Source organism: Lagenorhynchus albirostris, chromosome 17 (genome assembly GCF_949774975.1).
Source record: "Lagenorhynchus albirostris chromosome 17, mLagAlb1.1, whole genome shotgun sequence".
Taxonomy (NCBI): Eukaryota; Metazoa; Chordata; class Mammalia; order Artiodactyla; family Delphinidae; genus Lagenorhynchus; species Lagenorhynchus albirostris.
Genome location: NC_083111.1, coordinates 23,688,807 through 23,709,673, shown reverse-complemented (window position 1 = coordinate 23,709,673; position 20,867 = coordinate 23,688,807). Strand labels below are relative to the sequence as shown.

Here is a 20,867-nt window from a genome sequence, read left to right as displayed (position 1 = left end):
AGATTCACCTACCAGAAAAGTAAGTCCCACCCTACATGGCTACTAGCATACAGGATTCTGAACAAGCATGGCTTTTCTCTCTCAGCTCTTACTTCTAAATGGGAGTCCTGAGAGATCCCTGCCTGGGTCAGCTGGAAAAAACAAAAATGTCCCAGCCTGTGTACTTGGCGCATGCCTTTTTCCTAGATCATGAGAATAAACTTGCCCCTGTTTTCCAAAAACGAAACAATAGCCTAATCTATCAGGCCAATGGTTGGGGCCAATCAGGAAGCAAGCCTGCTCAGTGTGTCACCTGCTTTATGTCAGGCGCTTTCCCACGGTCCCCACCTGAGGTGTTTCTGTCAAATAGGGGAAACAAACATGTTTGCGATATTCACAGTCCAGCCTTTTGAGTTCTGTAGGAACAAGCTCAGAAGTGTTCTGGGAACACAGAAAGGGGGAAATGACTACTCACGGGAGTCCATGAGGGCTTTGGAGTAAATGATGTTAGAACTAAGTCTAAAGGCTGAGAAAGAGATTGTAAAGTGAGAAGGGGGAGAATGCCACTCTAGGCAAAAAGCAAAGCAAAATAAAACAACAGCGGGAAGCACAGAGCAAGTGCAGAGACCAGGGGACAGGAAGGAGCCTGGTGGAAGGACAGGGTGAGGGTGGCAGGCCTTAGTGCCAGACTGCATCCGTTTTGCTGACTTTACCGGTGACATGCCATCATCTAAGAAGCATTTCGAGGTTATAGGGAGATTTTTTTTTTTAAATTTTGGAGGGAGGGGGATGCTTAAGTACTTTTTATCCCATGCATGTATTATACATGATTTTTAAGTTGTGTTTCTATAAATACAGAAATAACGAGCTGTGGAAAGATTGTGATAGCCTGTCAATTCTGAAAACAAAAAAAACCCCAACAATGTGCAAACAGTGAAGTTTCTATGTTAGAGGATACAAACAGAAAACAAACAAACAAAAAAACCCTCATGGTATGGTGAGTTTAATCCCATACCATGCATGTGATATAAAGCAAATAATGGGGCTGTAATTTAAAAGCAAGCCACAATAATAGTCAAGATTAAGAATGAATTTCTATCCAGTACATGATTGCAAAGCAAATATAAAGGTACAAAGTCATCAAAGTTACAAAAAAAATGAGTAGGAACCTGAAAGTTACCATTGAATATGAATGCAAAAAAATATTTCCGAAAAAAAATATTTCAGGAAAAACTGATGTGAAACACAGCAAAACAAACTGAATGGAATCCTGGTATGTGATGCTCATGGAACAATAAAAACACATATTTTATCGGGCAAGAAAAATTGATTTCTAAAAAGAAACATATTTCAGTGAACTTTAAAGCTATATAACAAGCTCCTAAAATGGTAACAGAACTATCATAAAAGTTTTAATCTTCATCCTCAGAGCTGAAAAGTCCATCATCTTCAGAGCCAGGTAAACAGAGCCTGAAAATCCACCATCGTTACCAAAATCCAAATCATTATTGGAACTCACTGCAGTGCAAATTTAGTCAGCCCCCTATGCAGGTTACCACTCTCCAGTTCCTTATAGTGTTTTGTTGCAAAGTTTCTACTGTTAAGATGGAACTGAGTATTATAGTAATGCCTTTGTCATCATCTTTGGGCCACAGATTACAATAGTAATAAATTTAAATCTTAAGTGTGAGGGAAATAATTAATTCCACCTCAGATGAGCTGGACTTATTTGTTGCATGTGGCTTATTTCTGTGAAGAAAAGGACCGACCTGTGTCTTTCCTAGGATGTTTTGTGTTGCTGGGCTTGCCACTGAGGAGGGCAGGGGCAGGGTAGTGCAGTGGTGTCTGGTAACCAGTAGCTGGTGATTACCATCTCCTGTGGCGGTCCACCTTCTGCCCATAACATGGTATCCTAAGCATAGAACATATTTGGAGGTAAATCTGGGCATCTGAATAGAAGTCTCTTTCATACGTGTTATCGTATATAAATGAGGTTACTTGCCTTGAATTTGTTCAGATTTGCAGTAGAATTGTGTGACAAATATAAGTCTGTACCTTTTTTCTCTGAGTTATTATATTCTTCTTATTATATATATTCTTATTATATTTAAGATAGAACCGTATAATACTTAAATGTAGTACTCACTTATCCCCTTAATATTATTCCATGTATCCTCAACTACAGTTTTAGCTGCTTGAAGGTACCTTTATTATTTTAATCCCCCAGCATGGGGTGGGACAGTAGTGATTGATTATTTTATTATTTGTGTTAAGGACTGTGACATAGTGGGAAATTCAGAGGCCTAAATCTTATTTTTAACCTAGCTCTTAACTAAAAGATTACAGTGTAATCTTGAGTAAATTTCTTTACTGCTTGTTCCTTTGTTCACCTGTAAAATGGGAGTAGACTATATATTTTTCTTTCTTACATTTTTTTAACTTTAAAAAAAAGCTTTAAAAGATAATTGTAAATTCACCCACAGTAGTTCTAAGAAATAATACAGAGAGATCCTGTATATACTTCACCCAGTTGCCTCCAGTGGGACCATCTTGCATAATTCCAGTGCAATATCACAACCAGGAAATTGACATTGATAACAGTTCACTGACCTTATTCACATTTTACCAGTTTACATGCATCTGTGTGTGTGCGCAACGTTGTCACACGTGTAGATTCATGCGACCAATACCACAGTGAACATAAAGAGCAGTCCCATCACAAGGATCCCTCTTGTTGCCATTTATTTATTGATTTATTTAGGCCATGCATGGTCTTAGTTGCGGCACATGGGATCTTCATTTGTGGCATGTGGGATCTTTAGTTGTGGCATGTTGCCCTTTTATAGCCACAGCTACCTCTTTCCCACCTCTAAATCCCTAACCCCTAGAAACCACTAATCTGTTTTCCATGTCTATAACTTTATCACTCAAGAATGTTATATAAATAGAATTGTATAGTCTGTAACCTTTTGAGATTGGCTTTTTTCATGCAACATAATTCCCTTGCGATCCACCCAAGTGTTGGAGGAGGTCATCGAGAGGATGTGACCACCGGTTGACCCCAGAGTTGGACCTGGGCCATTGGAGGCTCCTCACCCCCGCCCCTGTCCTTGGGATGTACATTCTGCCCACTGTTTGCACACTAGGAGCTGTTTCAAGAATGCAGCCTTAAGAGAGAAAGGTGTTGCTGAGACCACCTGGACTAGATAGTGGCTGAACCCAGTTAAGGCCTCTGTACAAGCTCTTAAGATTCTGGTGGGTGTGTGGAGATTTAGTCATCTTGCAGTCGCCCAAGGGAAGCCTCCTGTGTAAGTTTCCTCGCTTATTAAAACCACCACCCAACAATCTGGAGTGGCTGCCTCTTTCTTCTGACTCTCCCTGCCCTCTGTGTATGGGGACCAGTTCCAGATTTTACCTGGGAAGCCCCCAAGGTTTTGAACGAACCCCAAGTAGTTGCATGTATCAGTAGTTTGTTCCTTTTAATTACTGAGTGGTATTCCATGGTACGGATGTATCACAGTTTGTTTAATTGAAAGACATTTGGTTTGTTTCCTGTTTCGGGCTATTATGTATAAAGCTACTGTGAACATTCATGTACACATTGAATTTGGTGTACACTTTGCTGTATACCTGAAACTAACACAACATTGTAAATAAACTATACTTCAATTTAAAAAAATTTAGGGACTTCCCTGCTGGCGCAGTGGTTAAGAATCTGCCTGCCAATGCAGGGGACACGGGTTCAATCCCTGGTCCGGGAAGATCCCACATGCCGTGGAGCAACTAAGTCCATGCGCCACAACTACTGAGCCTGCGCTCTAGAGCCTGTGAGCCACAACTACTGAAGTCCGTGCGCCTGGAGCCCACGCTCTGCAACAAGAGAAGCCACTGCAATGAGAAGCCCATGCACCACAATGAAGAGTAGCCCCCGCTCGCCACAACTAGAGAAAGCCCACACGCAGCAACGAAGACCCAACGCAGCCATAAATTAATTAATTAATTAATTTAAAAAATGAAAAAAAGAAACTTTGCTGGGATTCTGATAAACCTACATTGACAACTTTACTAGGTTGGGTCTTCCAATCCACTGCCTCAATATGTCTCTGCATATATTTATGTCTTCCTTCATTTCTTTCAGCAGTGCTTTTGAATTTTCAGGAAACAGATTATTCTGTATATGTTTTTGCTAGATTTATATCTAAGTATTTCGTTTTGAGTGATTGTAAGTGTAACTGTGTTTTAAATTTCAGTTTCCATGTGTTTGTTCTAAGTATATAGAAATGTGATTGTTTCTTGCATTGTTAATCTTGTGTCCTATGATCTTGGTGAGCTAGATTTGGAGTCCTTTTAGCTCTGAAAATCTAAAAGTACACTGACTAATTATTCTTCATCTCCAATGAAGATGGAATGAGTGGAAACCAAGTTGAGTTTCTCTGGAGTGGAAACCAGGTTAAGTCCAACCAAAGAAGAACTTATTAACCAAAAACAGGACCACTTCAATAGACCACCTAGAAAATGCCTCCTTGTCTGAGAGTTTTGACAGTGCTATAGTTAGCTTTTCATGGAAGACATACTGCTTGGCTTTAGATAATCTATTTAGTTCCCCAGTAAACCCCAAAGATCTCTTGATTCCTTTAAAAATGGTCTGGTAACAGTATCCTCAAAGTAGGAGAATTAAGACTTGAATATGTGTGTGTGTGTGTGTGTGTGTGTGTGTGTGTGTGTGTGTGTGTGTGTATTAGGTCTCTTTACTTTAAAATCTGGGTTACTCAGTAAGTCTGGAATGTTTTTTAGTTGTACCCTCCAAAATAAATATCAATTATATTTTAAAGTTTCTGCTTAGGAAATAAATAGTTGCTGCTGGAAACTACATGCACGTTTCACTCACAAGCACCTGCTAAAAAACACCAGTGAAGAGTATGTAAGTCGTTGTCAATGAAACGAGTCCCTCAGTATGGCCCTGGATTACTTTGGTAGGGATGCAGATCTCTGCAAAACCAAAAGGCTGAGGTAGTCATGCATGATTCATGAACAGCGTTTCCTGATAACAGTCCAAGGTAGCTTCGTCCTGTCCTTCAAAAGCTTGAACATCCAACACATAAACCCAGCAATATAGAAATCAACAAGACGTTCTTTATTTCATTTATTTAGTATTACTATAAACGAATAGTGCAACACAGGTTTTGGTGTCGCAGAGGTTAGGGGTTTAGGCATTTGACTTTAGCAATTAAAAAAAAAATCTTCTAAAATTAAAGCACATACTTCCCTCCCCACTGAGGTTGAACATGGTCACTTAGGAATATCAGGTACTGGGGTTTTAATGTGGAGACTCTTATGTCATTCAGAGTTATTAACATCTGAGTGAAATGGCCCCTAATTGCTAAATTTTGCAGATTTTTTTGTGTGTGTTCTTCCTTTGGGGGTATTTGGTTGTGCCTCTTCTGCTTCAAAATCTTACTTGATAATCAAGTCTAAATTCATGATTCTGAGGATGGTTTCTTATCATCTTACTAACAGTAAAGCCCACAATCTTGAAGACTGATAGTTCCTTTCTCAATGCTGAGAGACCTTCCAAATTCTTGGTGATGTTTGTAGAAGTCTGTGTCTAGACGTGTGGAGTACTTCTGTCCTTAAAAGAGGAACGCAGAGTATTGGAGTATACCAGCTCTTTTTTGTTCTGATATAAGCTAGGCAATTAGTGAGAGAGACGCAAACAGCACAAGTCACATCAGCACCACTTTTAATCATCAAGTGCTTGAACCTCCTAAGTGTAGCCAAGACCCTTCTTATCAGCAGGGTCAGCTTCCGGTGTGAGGAAATTGAAGTGCAAGTGCAGGAAATGACCTGCATTAGATTTGGCATCGAGAAGGCCCTACTGATGACTGTGTTTGCCTAGAGCTCAGTGGGATCAGAGTCACTACAAAAGCGAGGAAGGGTGTGGCATAGGTGCTGTAGGGCTATATATTATGAAGTAATATGTGTTTTGGTGGTCTTAAGAGGCTAAAAGTTTATTGAGGAGAGCATAAATATATGATAAGCAAATAGAACAGAAGAGAAGAATATAGGTCCTCTGTAGCTTCCATTTGTAAATCTTTATGGTAAGCACCTCAGGGGCTCCAGGCTTTCTTGAAATCAAAGTCAAGAAATATTTCACATGCAGAAATAATTTTTAAACTGAGGGTTTTGATCGTCTCCACATAAAATTTTAATAGCCTATTTAGCTTGGAGGTAGCATTTTAAAATTTAAACTCCAAGATGAAGTAAAATGAGAAAAACAGCTTTTGTTTCCTGCCTTCAGATCTTTAAATGCCTTGTCAGATCCCTGACTCCCAAAGTGGGATGGTAGAGCCACCGCTCTGCCCGTATTTGGAGGTTGTAGGAGGGAAGTAAAGAACACAAATGCTTCTCACTGGTTCCCTCTCCTTCACTTCTCCCCCAAATCAAACCCGGCACCCACTCCTGTTGATTTTACTTTCCTGAGTATTTCTCAAGTCAGTCTCCTCGCCATCCGTGCCATCACTATCCAAGCATCTCTCCACTAGGCTGCTGCCTACAGCCCCCTGGCTGATCTCCCTGTGTATTAGGGTTCTGCTGCCATTGTAAGAGGTTACCGTACCACAAGTTTAGTGGCTTAAACCAACACAGATGTATTCTGATTTGGAGGTCAGAGGTCCACAGTGGTTCTGACTTGGGTAAAGTCAGGGTGTTGTCAGGGGTGGTTCCTTCTGGAGGCTGTAGGGGTTGCAAGATCCTTAATCCCATCTGCAGAGTTACTTTTGCCGTATAAGGTAACATTCACAGGTTCCTGGCATTAGCATGTGGATGTCTGTGGGGGCCATTATTCAGCCTACCGTATCTTGCATCCACTTCGCCTCTCTGCTGTTCACCTTGATACTGCAGCCAGAGCAAATGGCACATCTGATCTATAACCCTTCCTCTTCCCAGTTTAAACCCCATCCATGAATTCCATGGTCTTAGGATCAAGACCATAGTTTTTACCATTCCTTGCTAAGGCTGCCATAACCAAATGCCATAGACTCTGGTACTTAGGCAACAGAAATTTCTATTCTCACACTTCTGGGGGCTCGAAATCCACGATCAAGGTTCTGGCAGGTTTGGTTTCTTCTGATCTCTGTCTCTCCTTGGCTTGAAGATGGCCACCTTCTCTCTGTGTCCTCACATGTTCATCCTTTGGTCTGCATGTTTTCTCTGTCCCAGTCTCCTTTTCTTAGGAGGACACCAGTCATATTGGATTGGGGCCCACCTATAAGACCTCATTTTGTATTAATTACCTCTTGAAAGGCCCTGTCTCCAAATACAGCTACATTCTGAGGTACTAGGAATGAGGATTTCAACATATGAATTTGGGGCATGGGGGGACACAATTCAGCTCCTAACACATGGTCTAGCCCCCTCTCTCTCGTGTCCTCATCTCATACTCCACACCATGCTTTACTCTGGTCTCCAGCCTTACTGACTCTCTTTCAAGTTCTTAAGCTCGCTGTGCTTTCCTGACACAACCACCCATCACCTGGTAGCTCCACCTCTCATCAGACCTCAGTCCATCCGTCACTTCCTGCTATGGACTGAGTGTTTGTGTCCACCGCCCCCAGCCCCAAATTCATATGTTGAAGTCTAATACCCAATGTGATGGTGTTTGGAGATGGGACCTTAGGGAGGTATTCGATTTGGATGAGGTCTTGGGGTAGAGCCCCATGATGGAAATGATGTCCTTATAAAGTCCGGCGCGCTCTCTCTCTGCCACAGAGGACACAGCTGTCTATGAACCAGGAAGCTAGCCCTCACCAGGTACCAAACCTTCCAGGGACTGGATCTTGGACTTGTCAACCTCCAGAACTGTGAAGAATAAATGTTTGTTGTTTAAGCCATCCAGTCTATGGTATTTTTGTTACAGCAGCACAAACCGACAAAGATGCTTTCTCAGACCTCTCTGATTTTTCACCTTTCATGTGCTCATAGCTCATATACTTCTCTATCAGAGCATTTGTTGCAGTTGTAATATTATTTATGTTTGTGTGGTTCATTTATTTCTGACCCTCCTTCCCACTGATCTCAAGCTCCATGAGTATAGCGACCTTTGTACTTTTTTAATGTATGGATATATGTATTTATCACTCTTATCTCTTGTGCCTACAGTACCTAGTAAAAATATTTGTTAAATGAATGCCTACTTTTCAAGCAAACACTCTTCTCAAAGGTCTACTAAAATACCTTTCTTTCTTATTATCACTAGGAAAAAGGAGATGGATTTATGTGTGGGTTGGAATAAATATTCAAGCTTTCGAATTTTTATCTCCTTTAAAATCTTTTATACAACCTCTTTTAGAAAGTGTTCCAGGAAAATGATCTTTAAATAAGAAAATTAAGAGATGTTTTAGTTGGGAATTAATGTATTAACATATACTTTAAAATTGTGTGTTATACAGAGATACAGAAGGTGTTTATATAGTGTCTATCACTGGTCTGCTGTTTTCCTGGAAGAATGTACATGCTTCTGGCTGTAAACAACTTATTTGCCTTTTGAAGCTAGAGAATAAATTGTGGCTTATTCATATTTTTACCTTTTTCCTTTAACAGAATATCCTTTAAATAGCTAACATATGAACAAAAGAGTTCAACTTTTAAAAACCTGAATATGTGCTCTTTGACATTCATAAACATATGACATATGAATCATTTGCTCTGTGTAGGGTCCTGTGATAAGTATTGTTTGGCTGCCAGCCAAGTTTCATTTCTTCTACTAGGGATGTCAGGGCCACATGGTTGTGTTTATCAGGTGAATTTTAGTATACAACGCCTGTCAAACTACTTACAGAATCCCGCCGTCTACAAATTCTGTCTTTGAAAGTAGTAAATTAGATGCCACCATTCTAGAATATACGTTCCTCTTTCATTAACTTAGTAAAGTTTATACTAATACAAAGCTCCTGGTTTTTTTAAAAAAAACCTATAAATTGAATTAATCCATAGGCTAAATATTTTTTTAAAATTTTCTTCCATATGATTTGCAGCAGTAAACAGCTATAGATACGTTTTAATATACGAGATACGTTTTAGCAACAGCCAAAGTAGAGTTGTCTTTTTGCTCATTTCTTGAGTTGAAGATGAAAGCAGATGTCTGCAGGTGAGAAGGTGAACCTCTATTTGGCATGTTTTCTAGCTTGTAGGCTTGCCCTCTGTGTCTGTTAGGGAGACTCGTGCAGGATCCTATTGATGTGAAGAAGATTGCTACTGTTGTTGAACAAGGTTTGGGATGTAGAGCAAAGCATGTGCTATCACTGAACACTTCCTCTTCCTTCTTCCTGCCCTTCCTGTGCATTCCTGAGTAAGGTTAGAGTTGAGGAAGTGGGATGGTTTGGACCATATGGTCAGAGACACTGATGGCACCCCACTGGGCTCACTCCAGGCAAAAACTTTTAAGGGAGAGAGAGAGGTTTCATTGTCTCTTCCTGGGTTGTTTTTTTTTTTTTTTGCTATTTCTATTTTTCTTATGACCCGTTTCCCACTCAAGGCTCCCAGAAGCCTTACCTACCTCTAGCTGCCCCTGGTGACCCAAACTCTTCTCTCTGAGCAGAGCCCCATCTCCCCCACCGGAACCTCCTGTTTTTGTATGTTTGCGTGTCCTCTGATGCACTAAACCTGTGTCAGATTGCTACAGTACTTTGTCTTTCACTTCCCAGCACACTGGATATTAACTAGTCTCACAAACTAATTCTCAGTAAGGTATTGCCAGAGAGAAATGTCTATTTACCGTGCATCAGTCACTTTACTAGATATTCCCCTTTGGTCCTTTCTACCAACCTATCATCCCTGTGTTATAGGTGAGGACCAGACCTTGAAGTGCAGACAGGTTAATAAACTTTCCCCAGATCAAATACCTAGCAAGTGGCAGGACTGGGATTTGATTTCAGTTGTACATGATTTCACAACAAACATAGACTCCTTTTCCTGGTTTAGTTATAGTTTAACCAAGGATGCTGGGTTAATGATATAATGAACCCTATGATTTAACCCTATTGATAATATTTCTGGCATTCTTAGCCATTGGAACGTATATCTCAACCAGGTATCTTTATGGCATCTTCAAGTTGTATCACATAGGTAGTTGCCTAATTAAATGATGTTTTTAAAAGTTTTATAGCTATAACTAAGAACACTAGTTTATTAGCATTAATTTTTAAATGGTATGTTAAAATTATGAAATCTTCTTTCTTATTTTATTCTCTCAATAACATTCTGAGAAGTTAAGAGTAGAAGTGGGTAGATTAGACCAGAAGTTATTGTAGTAGTCCAAAAAAAAAATGATGGTGGCAATAAAAACAGAGAAAAGTACATAGATTAAAAATATGTGTTGGGGGTAGCAGATAGAGGAGGCTGCAAAGAAAAAAAAGAAAGAAATCCGGAAACGTGTGGTGGCATGGCAATACTGTACATTGGCTCGTTCAACACCTCTGTATCCCCTTCGTATATTATTTTTCTGTGCTGCTGTAGCTGGAACTTCCCAGATACCTTGCAGCTAGAAGTCTGTGTGACTTAGGTTCTGTCAAAGCAATGCACCCACCTGAGGCATGTGACTAGGCACAAATAAGGCAGTGAGGGGTAGCCATGTACAGAATCGACCTTCTGGCAAAACACAGTGTCAGAGTTTCCTGGCTCTGCAGGAGCATCTGTTGTGGAAGTTGTAGCTTTCGGTACCTGTTGTCGTGTGGTACTTCTGCTAGTTCAGACTTGGGATGTGGTCAGACCTTCCTCCCAACTCTGTGCAGTTGAACATCCCAGCCTGACTCTCCAGGGTTCTTAAAGAGTCTGTTGTTTTGCTCTGCAAATAAGAATTGGCACTGGGGCTTCCCTGGTGGCACAGTGGTTGAGCCTCCGCCTGCCGATGCAGGGGACACGGGTTCGTGCCCCGGTCCGGGAAGATCCCACATGCCGCGGAGCGGCTGGGCCCGTGAGCCATGGCCGCTGAGCCTGCGCATCCGGAGCCTGTGCTCCGCAATGGGAGAGGCCGCAACAGTCAGAGGCCCGCGTATCGAAAAAAAAAAAAAAAAAAAGAATTGGCACTGGTCCTGCTATCATAAAGCCAAGAGAAGATGATGCTTCAAGGAGGCTAGTTGTGTTTAGTACTGAGAGAATGGAAATTTTAAAGTATGTATTTATTACATTTAGTGATATACTCTGTATAGTTCACTGTGACTCTAGCAAAAGCATGATCTCTTTTTGTTTTGGAGGAAGTAGAAATCAATGACAATAAGCTGAAGAGTAAATAGGAGGCAGGGAGTGAAGACAGCTCATGTACACATCTCTACTGATAACTCGACTTCAACAGGGCATACAGCAGAGGTGCAGTAGTTGAGGAGGATCAGAGGTCAAAATAAGGTGGGTTCTTTTTTTAAAGATAGGGGATATTGAAGAATGTTTGATTGCTGATGGGAAGTATCCAGTAGAGAGGAGAGAGCAATGAGGGCAAAGACCTATGAGACCTCGAGTCAGTTACGTAGTAATTTTAGTTTTAGTTTTCTTATCTATAGTTTTCTTACCTATAAAGTTTGGTTAATAAGATCTTCCTCTTAGGATTTTTTGGGACTGGAATGAAATAATGTATATGAAGAAATTTTAATGCAGTGTCTTGTACTTAGTAAGGGTTTAATAAATGTGGCCATTGTTATTATTCCTACTACTTTTGCTGTTGTTATTGTCTTCTGTATACTTCAGAGTATTGTGAGTATGGAATCACTTCTGTCTCCAGATTTTACAAGTCTTCCTTTCGGCTCCTATAGGCTGGCCCCATTGCTGTCTTATCATCACTTAATTACATTAGTTAAGCAAACATTTACCAAGCACCTTGAATGTGCCAAGTGTGAATACATCAGGTGTCTGGGATACAAAACTGAGCAAAACTTGTTCTCTGCGTCTAAGTAGCATCTGGACCACTAGAGGAGAGGTCTAGGGGAAGCATGACTACCTTATACAAGTTTTATATTGTATCAGTCAGGGTTCTAGCAGGAGCAGAACTGCTAGGAGGTATGTGTGGGTGTGTGTATGTGTGTTGTATTTTTTGATTTGTACGTACATGCATGCACACACACATACAGGCACACATTTGCTTATTTATTATAGCTGGCTAAGCAAGCCTGAAGTCCACGGCCAGCAAGGCAGGCAGGAAGGATCGTGACCAGACTGAAACCCCAGGAGCACACCTTTCTATCTTAAGGTCTTCCTAAAGCTCATTGTCATGGGTTAGCCCAGCTCTTCCGTTGAGCCATCTACCTTCTTATGAAGGACTGTGTTGAAGTGGGACGTATTTCTCTCTCATGTTCCCATCTACTCTCTCATACACCTGTTGGACCTTTATTCTAAAGAATTAAATTTATGATAAGCAGATTTACAGATTTATTCTAATATGTACTGTTTAATTTCTTGAATACACTCTAGCTGCATTTATTAGCAGATTTTATTTAGTCATCTGTGCAGCTAGTAGAAGTAATTGGCTGTCTGTGAATTAAGAGCCACATGCAAGCTAAAATGTGAATTCATTAGCTTTCAACTTGAGTTCTTAATTTCACCTGCTGTTTACTGCGCAAAGGAATGACAAATTGTATTTAAATAAAATGTATATTTAAGGAAGAACACTTAGCAACTGACAATTCTTTTTTACTTAAAAGCTGCTTCTTAATCTGCTCTGAAAATTAAAGAAGTTGTGTTAGCCTGTGGCAACCACCAATGAACTGGAAAAGCTGCATATATAGTTCTTATTGCCAAAGGAATTCAAGGCATTGGGTTAGTTAGTCCAACTCTTTTTGTTGCAAGAAGTTGAAACCAGCTCAGGTTTTGCAAAAAGAGAAAGGTGGGGTGGGGGTGGGGGCGCGGAGATTCTGATAAGGAGGAGGGAGATGCAGGTGTCCAGGCACAGAGGCGACCTACAGCCAGTGCGCTCAGGGTGGACGAGGACTTGGGGGGCGGGGGGATGAGGCAGCTCTCAGACGCCTGGTCTGTCTGAGGACCTTCCTGCCCTCTGTTCCTATTTCTCTCCAAAGTGTTCCTCACTCTTTCCTGGTTTCCTCTACTTTCTCACATGCCCGTGGCCTGACCTGGTCACCCCAGAGTGACCCCAGCTGTCACTCCCAGCCACCAGTACTAATTGACATCAGTTTCTGGTCTCTCAGATTAGGTTCTTGAAAGAAAGGATTTTCTTGGTCCTGTTTGTGCCCAGAGAAATTGTGCATTGTCCTTTTCGAGAACTGATTTGTCCTTTAATTTATACGTATCAGAAGTACATTCTCCAACTTACCAAAAAGTTCTGTTCCTACCACTTCTGGGAAATGTGTGGTTTGGTCAGAAAAATCATGTTTTAAAGTCTCATTTGATTCCCAGGTCAATGGCAAACAACCATATAAACCCATGAAGAAAATGAACTCAAACACATTGCTTGAATTGCCAAGAATCTCTTCTTTTTTGCTGTGTATGTTTGTGCCTAGGATTCAGGCCAGGTGGGGACAAGGTTTCTCAGAGACCCTGAGTAGGGGAGGAGAGGAGACTTCAGGGAGATGGGGATGGGCTCCAGTAGGCGGCCACAGAAGAGGCTCTGTGAAGTATACAGTCTCCAGAGTAGCTCTCTGTTTCGTGTGATGGGCAGAGGAAGGTTCCAGTGAGAGGAGACTGTGAGATTCGCCTGGGGCAAAATTACAATGAGGAAAGGTCAGAGACAGTGATGCCTGTTTTGCGCCCAGGGGCCCCGGTCCTCCTGGCAGTGGTGGTGGGCAGTGGCAATCGTGGGCTCTATGTGGCAGTCACAGCAGTTGGTATGGACAAGTCTTCCATAGGTTAGCTGCCCCTCAGCAAAACAGCTATCTGTTCTCCTTCAGAAAGAAACTTCTAAGAAAATACTTCAGGTGGGACCCAAACCCTATCATCAGAAATAGTTACTATGAACCAAATGTGGAAGAAATGAAAGATGACATTGAATTTCATATTGTTATTATTTTTATTTTTATTTTTTTTGCCGTACGCGGGCCTCTCACTGCTGTGGCCTCTCCCGTTGCGGAGCACAGGCTCCGGACGCGCAGGCTCAGCGGCCATGGCTCACAGGCCCAGCTGCTCCGCGGCATGTGGGATCTTCCCGGACCAGGGCACGAACCCGTGTCCCCTGCATCGGCAGGCGGACCCTCAACCACTGCGCCACCAGGGAAGCCCTATATTGTTATTCTTGACTATAAATGTTAGAATTGATTGGGAGAATAAGTGGCCTGGATTTGCTATGAGCCTCAGATAGGTGTGGGAAGTGTTTCTGGGCATCCCTGGGGACCAGACTGCTCCATGTCCCGCCCCTTATAGGAATCTCCACTCCCCAGGAGTTTTGAAAATTATAGAACTTTATAACTGTGACTTGGTTGTGAAATTCTGCCTTATCTCTCTACAGGTTTGTCCTGGATTAACTGGGTGATATTTGTAGAAGGAAAGTTCAGAGTCCCTTAATTTAAAAGTAAAACAAACCCTATTTTCTTTATAGATTTTATTATACAATAAAGATCGCATTCCTGGAGATAAAATCCTCCATGAAATAAAATTCAACACTTGATAAGGAAAGGAGTAATATAGGCCATCCTGTAATTACTTCTCACCTCTTCTCCAAATTATAGCACAATTCGCTCTTTCCTTCTTGGTAGCTTAGGAAATTTCTATTGACTATGACCCCACTCTTTGCAGGTCCAGGAACTTGGCATCCATCCTCCTCAGATTTTATTAGTAGGTGCTACCCTATAGCACATATAATCACCTAAAACTGCATTCATTTATTGACTCCCTAAATGCCTATTGAGGGCACCCTCTGTTTCAGAGACTCTTCCAGGTACTGGAAACATCAGTACACAAAATAAAACTACCCTCGTAGAGCAAGATTCTGGCAATGCAGCCTGGACAATAAACATAATAGATAATAAATTATGCAGTTTGTTGTAAGTGCTGTAGAACAACAGTAGAATAGAATATGGGAGATGAAGAGTGGGAGATGCGCACTGTAATTTATATAGGAGGGTCAGAGTTGGCTTCACTGAGAAAGAGATGTTTGAACAAAGGCTGAAAGGGTGAGGAAGCCAGCAGTGTGGATGTATTGATATGAAGGAAGAACAGTCCTGGGAGATGGGGCAGCCAGTGAGAAGGCCTGAGGCAGGGGTGTGCCTGGCCTGCTCAAGGCCAGCAAGGGTCGAGGGAGAGGTAAGAGGGGAGGCAGGAAGTAGGAGAGGGTAAAAAGAAGGATTTGGGGGGGCCAAACCAAATGGGGCCTTGGAGGCCACCGCAAGGACCTTGGCTTTTATTCTTTGTCAAATGGGGAGCCACTGGAGGGTGCTGAGCTGGGGAGGGGCATGATCTGACTCTGGTTGGTAAGGGACAAGGTGGCTACTGTTATTCAGAAGGAACTGGGGGGTGGGAAAGGCATGGCAAGGAAGGAGACAGGGATCCAGGGAGGAGACTATTGTACACATTCAGGCAAGAGATAATGGTGGCTTGACCAAGATGGTAACTGTGGAGGTGATAAGAAGTGACTGGATTCTGGATATATTCTGAAGGTAAAGGCCACAGGGTTTTCACATGACTGGGTGTGATTGGTTGAATTAAACTCTGACTTATGTAAAATAAATGGAATACCTAATTACTGTATTAAGTTCAAAATTCTCTATACTAAAGTTAAATCCAGTGAGGTAGATCCCTATTGATATTTCCTCTCTCTCCTTACACCTGGTTGGAAAAAATACACAGGTGACTTTAGCCCGGCTTGAAGTTAATATTGAACTCTATAGAAATAGGTATTTCCATTCAGGATTTTAGAAAGGATTTTTTAAAATACGCAGTTTGTTCTCACTTGCATCATGTTAATAGAAGGCTTGAAACTTCAGCCAAGTAGTCGTCCACCAAAAATTTTTGCAATAACTTTCCTAAATGTGTGTCTGACTCATCTGCCATTAGGCAAACCAAGTCATGCTTTGTTGAATATTAAACCGTCAAGATATTAGAGGTGAAACGTGCTGTAGTAAACCCGGCGTTAACAACACTGATCGCTGCGGTAGTGTAGCTGTGTGGCTGCCATCACAGTGAGGGTCTCGGCACTGTCGTGCTGAGTTTTACTTCTCGCCCCATCATCACACCAGCAAACCAGAATGATTTTCACCAGCTAGTTACTCTGTCTTGGTATAAAGAGATAATAAACTTGAGGGTAAAGCAGTCAAAAAACACTTCATTGTTTTCAGAGGGCTAAGGGAATAATATAATCAAGGGGCTAGCAATTGGAAGCAATTATTTTTAAAGTGTTTCTACTACAGCTATTCATTAGGACTGGATAGATTTGCCATCCAACTTATTTTTCTGTGTACATAGCATGAAATTTGAAGCATTTAATTTGAAGTGATGAGTAAAGTTCTGTTGACTGTTTTTGGACACAGTCTTTGTCAGTCGACTCAAGAGTCTGGTCTTTCTTTGAGCATGACCCTTAGTAGTAATATTTTAAATTAACTTAAAAATCAATTGTTCCTATTATTAACATAACCTTTGCTTCTTTTGTAGCATGTTTCAAATTCTGGGAGTCTGATTACGTGCTCCACACTGTAGTTGGCGTGTCATTGTCATCTGTTACTAAATATGTATATTTATGTGTTTTGAAAGCAAGTTTAAAAAATAAATCCTAAGGTGGGGAAACACAATCTGAAATAGGGAAAATTCTCTTATAGTTTGTCAGCTGGGACTGTGTGGTTGCCTGGTGAATGCAAGAGTCTTAAACCGTTGCTTGGCCAAATGGACCATTCACTTGCCTCCCGTGGCTCGCTCTCCGAGAGTGGTTTTTGCTGTGGCCTGAATTTCATTTCCTTTTCCAAAATTTCTATACTACTTTCTTACTATTCAGAAAGCCCCAGAAGGCAAATGGGTTGACTTTTTGCAGATTATTCCTGGAAATCCAGTTAATCTCCAGAGCCAATTCCTCAAATCTTATTGGGTTGAGATGAGTAAGTGAGGACAGTTTCCAAGAGTGAGTGTTGACACATGCGTTTTGGCATCTTTTTACCGTATATTCATGGGGAGGGTGTTGGGATTAAGGTAGCCTGGAATGCACTTGAGTGTAGACAGAAGGAAGGATTGACCAAGCAAGTGGACTGATGCTAGAAGCCATTCTGTTTTCTGATGTGCTGTTAGAATCCTCCTATGGAAACCAGATGTTTTTGTATTGAGAAAAGCTGACGAGCTTCAGTCCAGTTTACAAAGGACACCATTTAGAGAAATTCAGGATTGAAATAGATACTGTTAACTTCTTGTTTAAAAAATTGCAATTTTCCCCAGTATATCATATTTACAGTTAGGCTGTTTATCTTCATTTAGGAAAACAAAAGCTGTTCGTTGGAATAAAAATTTTGAGTTTTATTTGTCAGTTAGCTCAAGCTTTGTCCCCTTGCAGGAAATTACACTGGATAAAGCGTGTGTCTGTGATGTGCTATTGAAGGGCTTCTGTGTTGGGTAGGAAGAAGGAATTCAATGGTAGTGCTTGTAATACAGTATAGCTGAGAGGTGCTGGTAAGCAAGGAAAGTAATAGTGCAGTTGGATGGATCATTTTAAGTAATTCATTTTTCCCCTTTAGTATGTGCATATATACTAGTAACTGAAAGCTAAGTAGAAGAAAAAGGTATTAGTTATATAAATGCCAGATTCTTGAGAAACTTAATTATGTAAAAATGATGTGTATTTTTTTTAGAACAGAATAACTTTATAAATTTTAAAATACCAAACTATACACGAACATTGTAAAAATTGCAAAATTGGACTGTAATTCTGCTTCCAAGGAGAACCATTCTTAACATTTTGGAATGTCCTTTCAGAATTGTTTTCCTCTTTATATATATACCTCCCTCCTCCCCGAGATTATATTGCATAAACTCATTTGGATTTCCTTTTTTCAATTAATGTATTAAATGTCTTTCCATTTCAATAAATAAAGAAATATATCTTTGTTTTTAACTATACATTTTATTTGTTCATATTTAACCCCAAATTTATTGATGGATGTTTAGGGAATTTGCATTTTTTTAATATTGTAAGAAATTCTGTGCTAAATATTCTTGTGTGCTTTTCTAGGTAATTTTTTTCCCCTTAGATGTAGAATTGCTAAATCAGAGGGGTGCACCATTAAATTCGCTGCCTTTTGCCATGCTGTCCTCCTTCAACATGTATATCCCTACCAACAGGTGTTGAGAGTGCCAGTTCCCTCATATGTTGACCAGCACGGAGGATTATTCCTCCTACTTTTTGTGAACCTCTAAAAAATTCTCTTTGTATTAATTTTTAAAATTTGAAAACCTTAAAAAAGTAAAAAAATCCCCCATAATCTCACCACTTGGAAGTTGTGTGTGTGTCTGTATGTGTGTACGCGTGTATCTAATTATACAAGAAAAGAAGTAGAAGAACCTTCTTGGCCCAGAAGGTGTGTAGCTTTTTAGCAAACTACTTTGTTTTTGAAAAGCAGTGAAATCACGCCTAACATGCTAGTCTGCAACTTACCTGTTTCTCTTAGTAGATCATGAGCAAATGTGTTCCTCTTAATAGATTGTGGATTTATTCTGATGCCCTTCTTTTTAGTGACTTCATGGTTAAGTCCATTGTATGGGCGTTCCATAGTTTGTTCCCCCATAAAGAAAATTTTGGTTGGTTGAGTCAGCAATTCGAACCTCCACGTTTTCCTACAAAAATGCTTGCACAAGTATAAAGGTACATGCATACATACAACAAGGATATTCATTGTGGCATTATGTTTAACGATGAAAAATTGAAAAATACCTCAATGTCTGTGAGGAAGGGATGGGTTAAAAAATATGATCCTGTGAAATGTTATAGTATTCAAAAATTTTTAATATAGTACAACTAACATGAAAAGATGCCCATGATTTATTGTGTATTGCAGAGCAATACATGCAGTATAAGCACATTCATGTTTAGGCACCAGACAGTATATATACGCAGATAGGTATTTAATGCCTTTTAAGTAAGTTGAAGTTTTGCAGTAAATTGTTAAAAGCTATTCTTTCTAGGGGTTAGACCTGAGGGTGGGGAAGAATAGAAAACTGTCCCCATTTTATTTTATACACATTTTTACTGAAATTTTAACAACAAGCATATATTTTGTAGTAAATGAACATTTGAAAAAATGAAAAGTGCATTCAGATTCTATAGGAATAGTGCAAAATAAAATGTTTATGTGAGACTAGGTAGTCTCTGAGATTCCACCTGCTTAACAGATTATGAGTCCATGAAATCACAGTCAAGTAAAAAGTAGTAAATCTTTCTTATAGATACAAAATGTCTCATTCACAGTGTGGTGGAAGAGTGAGAAGAAAAGAGGAAGAGAGAGTAAACCATAAGGTCAGAATGCGGTCAGCCAGAAGCAAGAGTGGGCACCACTGATCCTGGTTCCGGAGGAGCACGGAACTCAAATTCCTCTTCAAAAGGGCTCTAACACGTATTTAAGAGAAGCTATGGGGGCCTTAAACCTTCTGTTTTTTAGATGAAATATGCCCAGATTTCTCCCAATAAGATCCTTTGTCATCCTGATCACCCTGCTGTGTTTATTCCGATTTGCCAATGTCCATCTTGAAATTTGACAACCAGAATCATATTCTACTGCCTTCCAATTTACAGTCTTGTCACTGTGGGATACAGTCAGATTAACCCTTCCTCATGCAGGAGACACTTTAAAAAAAATCTAGACTAAGATTATTCCCAAACCTCTGCCTTGTATTTTCTCCTCGAAATTCCTGGTTAAGAGTTTTGCTGTTTTTTCTTCATTATTTGCCACCTAGGGCTTCTAGATTTGGGGCATTTGTTTGTTTTCTCTGGTTGTCTTCTATTGTTGAACATTTGCCTCCCCTTGAGCTGTTTCACAGAGAGATTTCTCAGATTTCCCCAACTTTTCTTTTAACAAAAATATCAGCTCATGTGAGTCACATCATTAATTGATATCGGCTTCAAGGAAGGAAGCTAACTCGGCCCAGGCCCTGCAGATCACCAGAAGGGTTTCCTTTTGTCACCAGGGCATTGTGCAAGTTGGGAAAAAAATAAGTAAGAGTGCCCTCTCTGGGCAGATGAAGTACAAAAAGTTCTTCTCCGGGTGGATGAATTAGAAAAATGTCCCTTTTCCATGGGTGAAGAGGCCTGGGGACCTGGCTTGAGTGGGGACTGGATTTTAGCTGATCTTTCTTGTGCGCAGGGTATAACAGCACAGCTACTTGCAGCAGCCTGGGTTGTCAAGCACCTCGTGGCTGCCTCTTTGTGGCACCGTTTCCCAGTTTCTGGTCCAGGTGGTTCTTGGGGAATATACTTTCTACACCAGTTACTCCTGGTTTGGTTCTTTCCTCCTTTCCTTTTTTTTTTTTTAAATCAACAGTACTATCGAGGTATAATTTACATACCATAATATTCATCCCATTGTAAGAATACAGTTCAGGGATTTTTGATAAATTCATAGCACTGTACAAATCACTACAGTCTAGTTCCAGAACATTTCCATCATGGCAAAAAGTTCTCCGGTGCCCGTTTGCAATCAGTTCCTGCTCTCAACCCCAGCCCCAGGCAATCACCGGTCTGCTTTGTGTCTTTATGGATTTGCCTTTTCTGGAAATCTCATATAAATGGGCTCATATCTTCCTTTATCTGCTTTCCTCGGCTGATCTGCTGGAGGTGCAATGGCTGCCCCCTTGTACTCCTCCTCCAAACCCTCACTCATCCCTTCCTTTCCATCCTGCCTCAGCATTCAAATGTGCTCTATTACCTCCCATCTTAGAGCATTCTCCTTTGTCCAGCATCCGACCCAGCCACCACCCTATTTCTCTGGGCCATT

General features: G+C 40.8%; 1 protein-coding gene across 6 annotated transcripts in view; it reads left to right on the top strand.

Moving 5' to 3' along the window:
* Nucleotides 1–20,867, top strand: part of ZNF704 (zinc finger protein 704) — a 210,632-nt gene that overhangs the window by 20,860 nt on the left and 168,905 nt on the right. The window contains exon 2 of one of the 6 annotated variants that reach the window (XM_060127788.1): nt 19,346–19,393. The exons of the other annotated variants lie outside the window; for them this stretch is intronic. The gene's annotated coding sequence lies outside the window, so the exon portion shown is untranslated. The remainder of the gene's footprint in view (nt 1–19,345; nt 19,394–20,867) is intronic. 6 annotated transcript variants of the gene reach the window in all.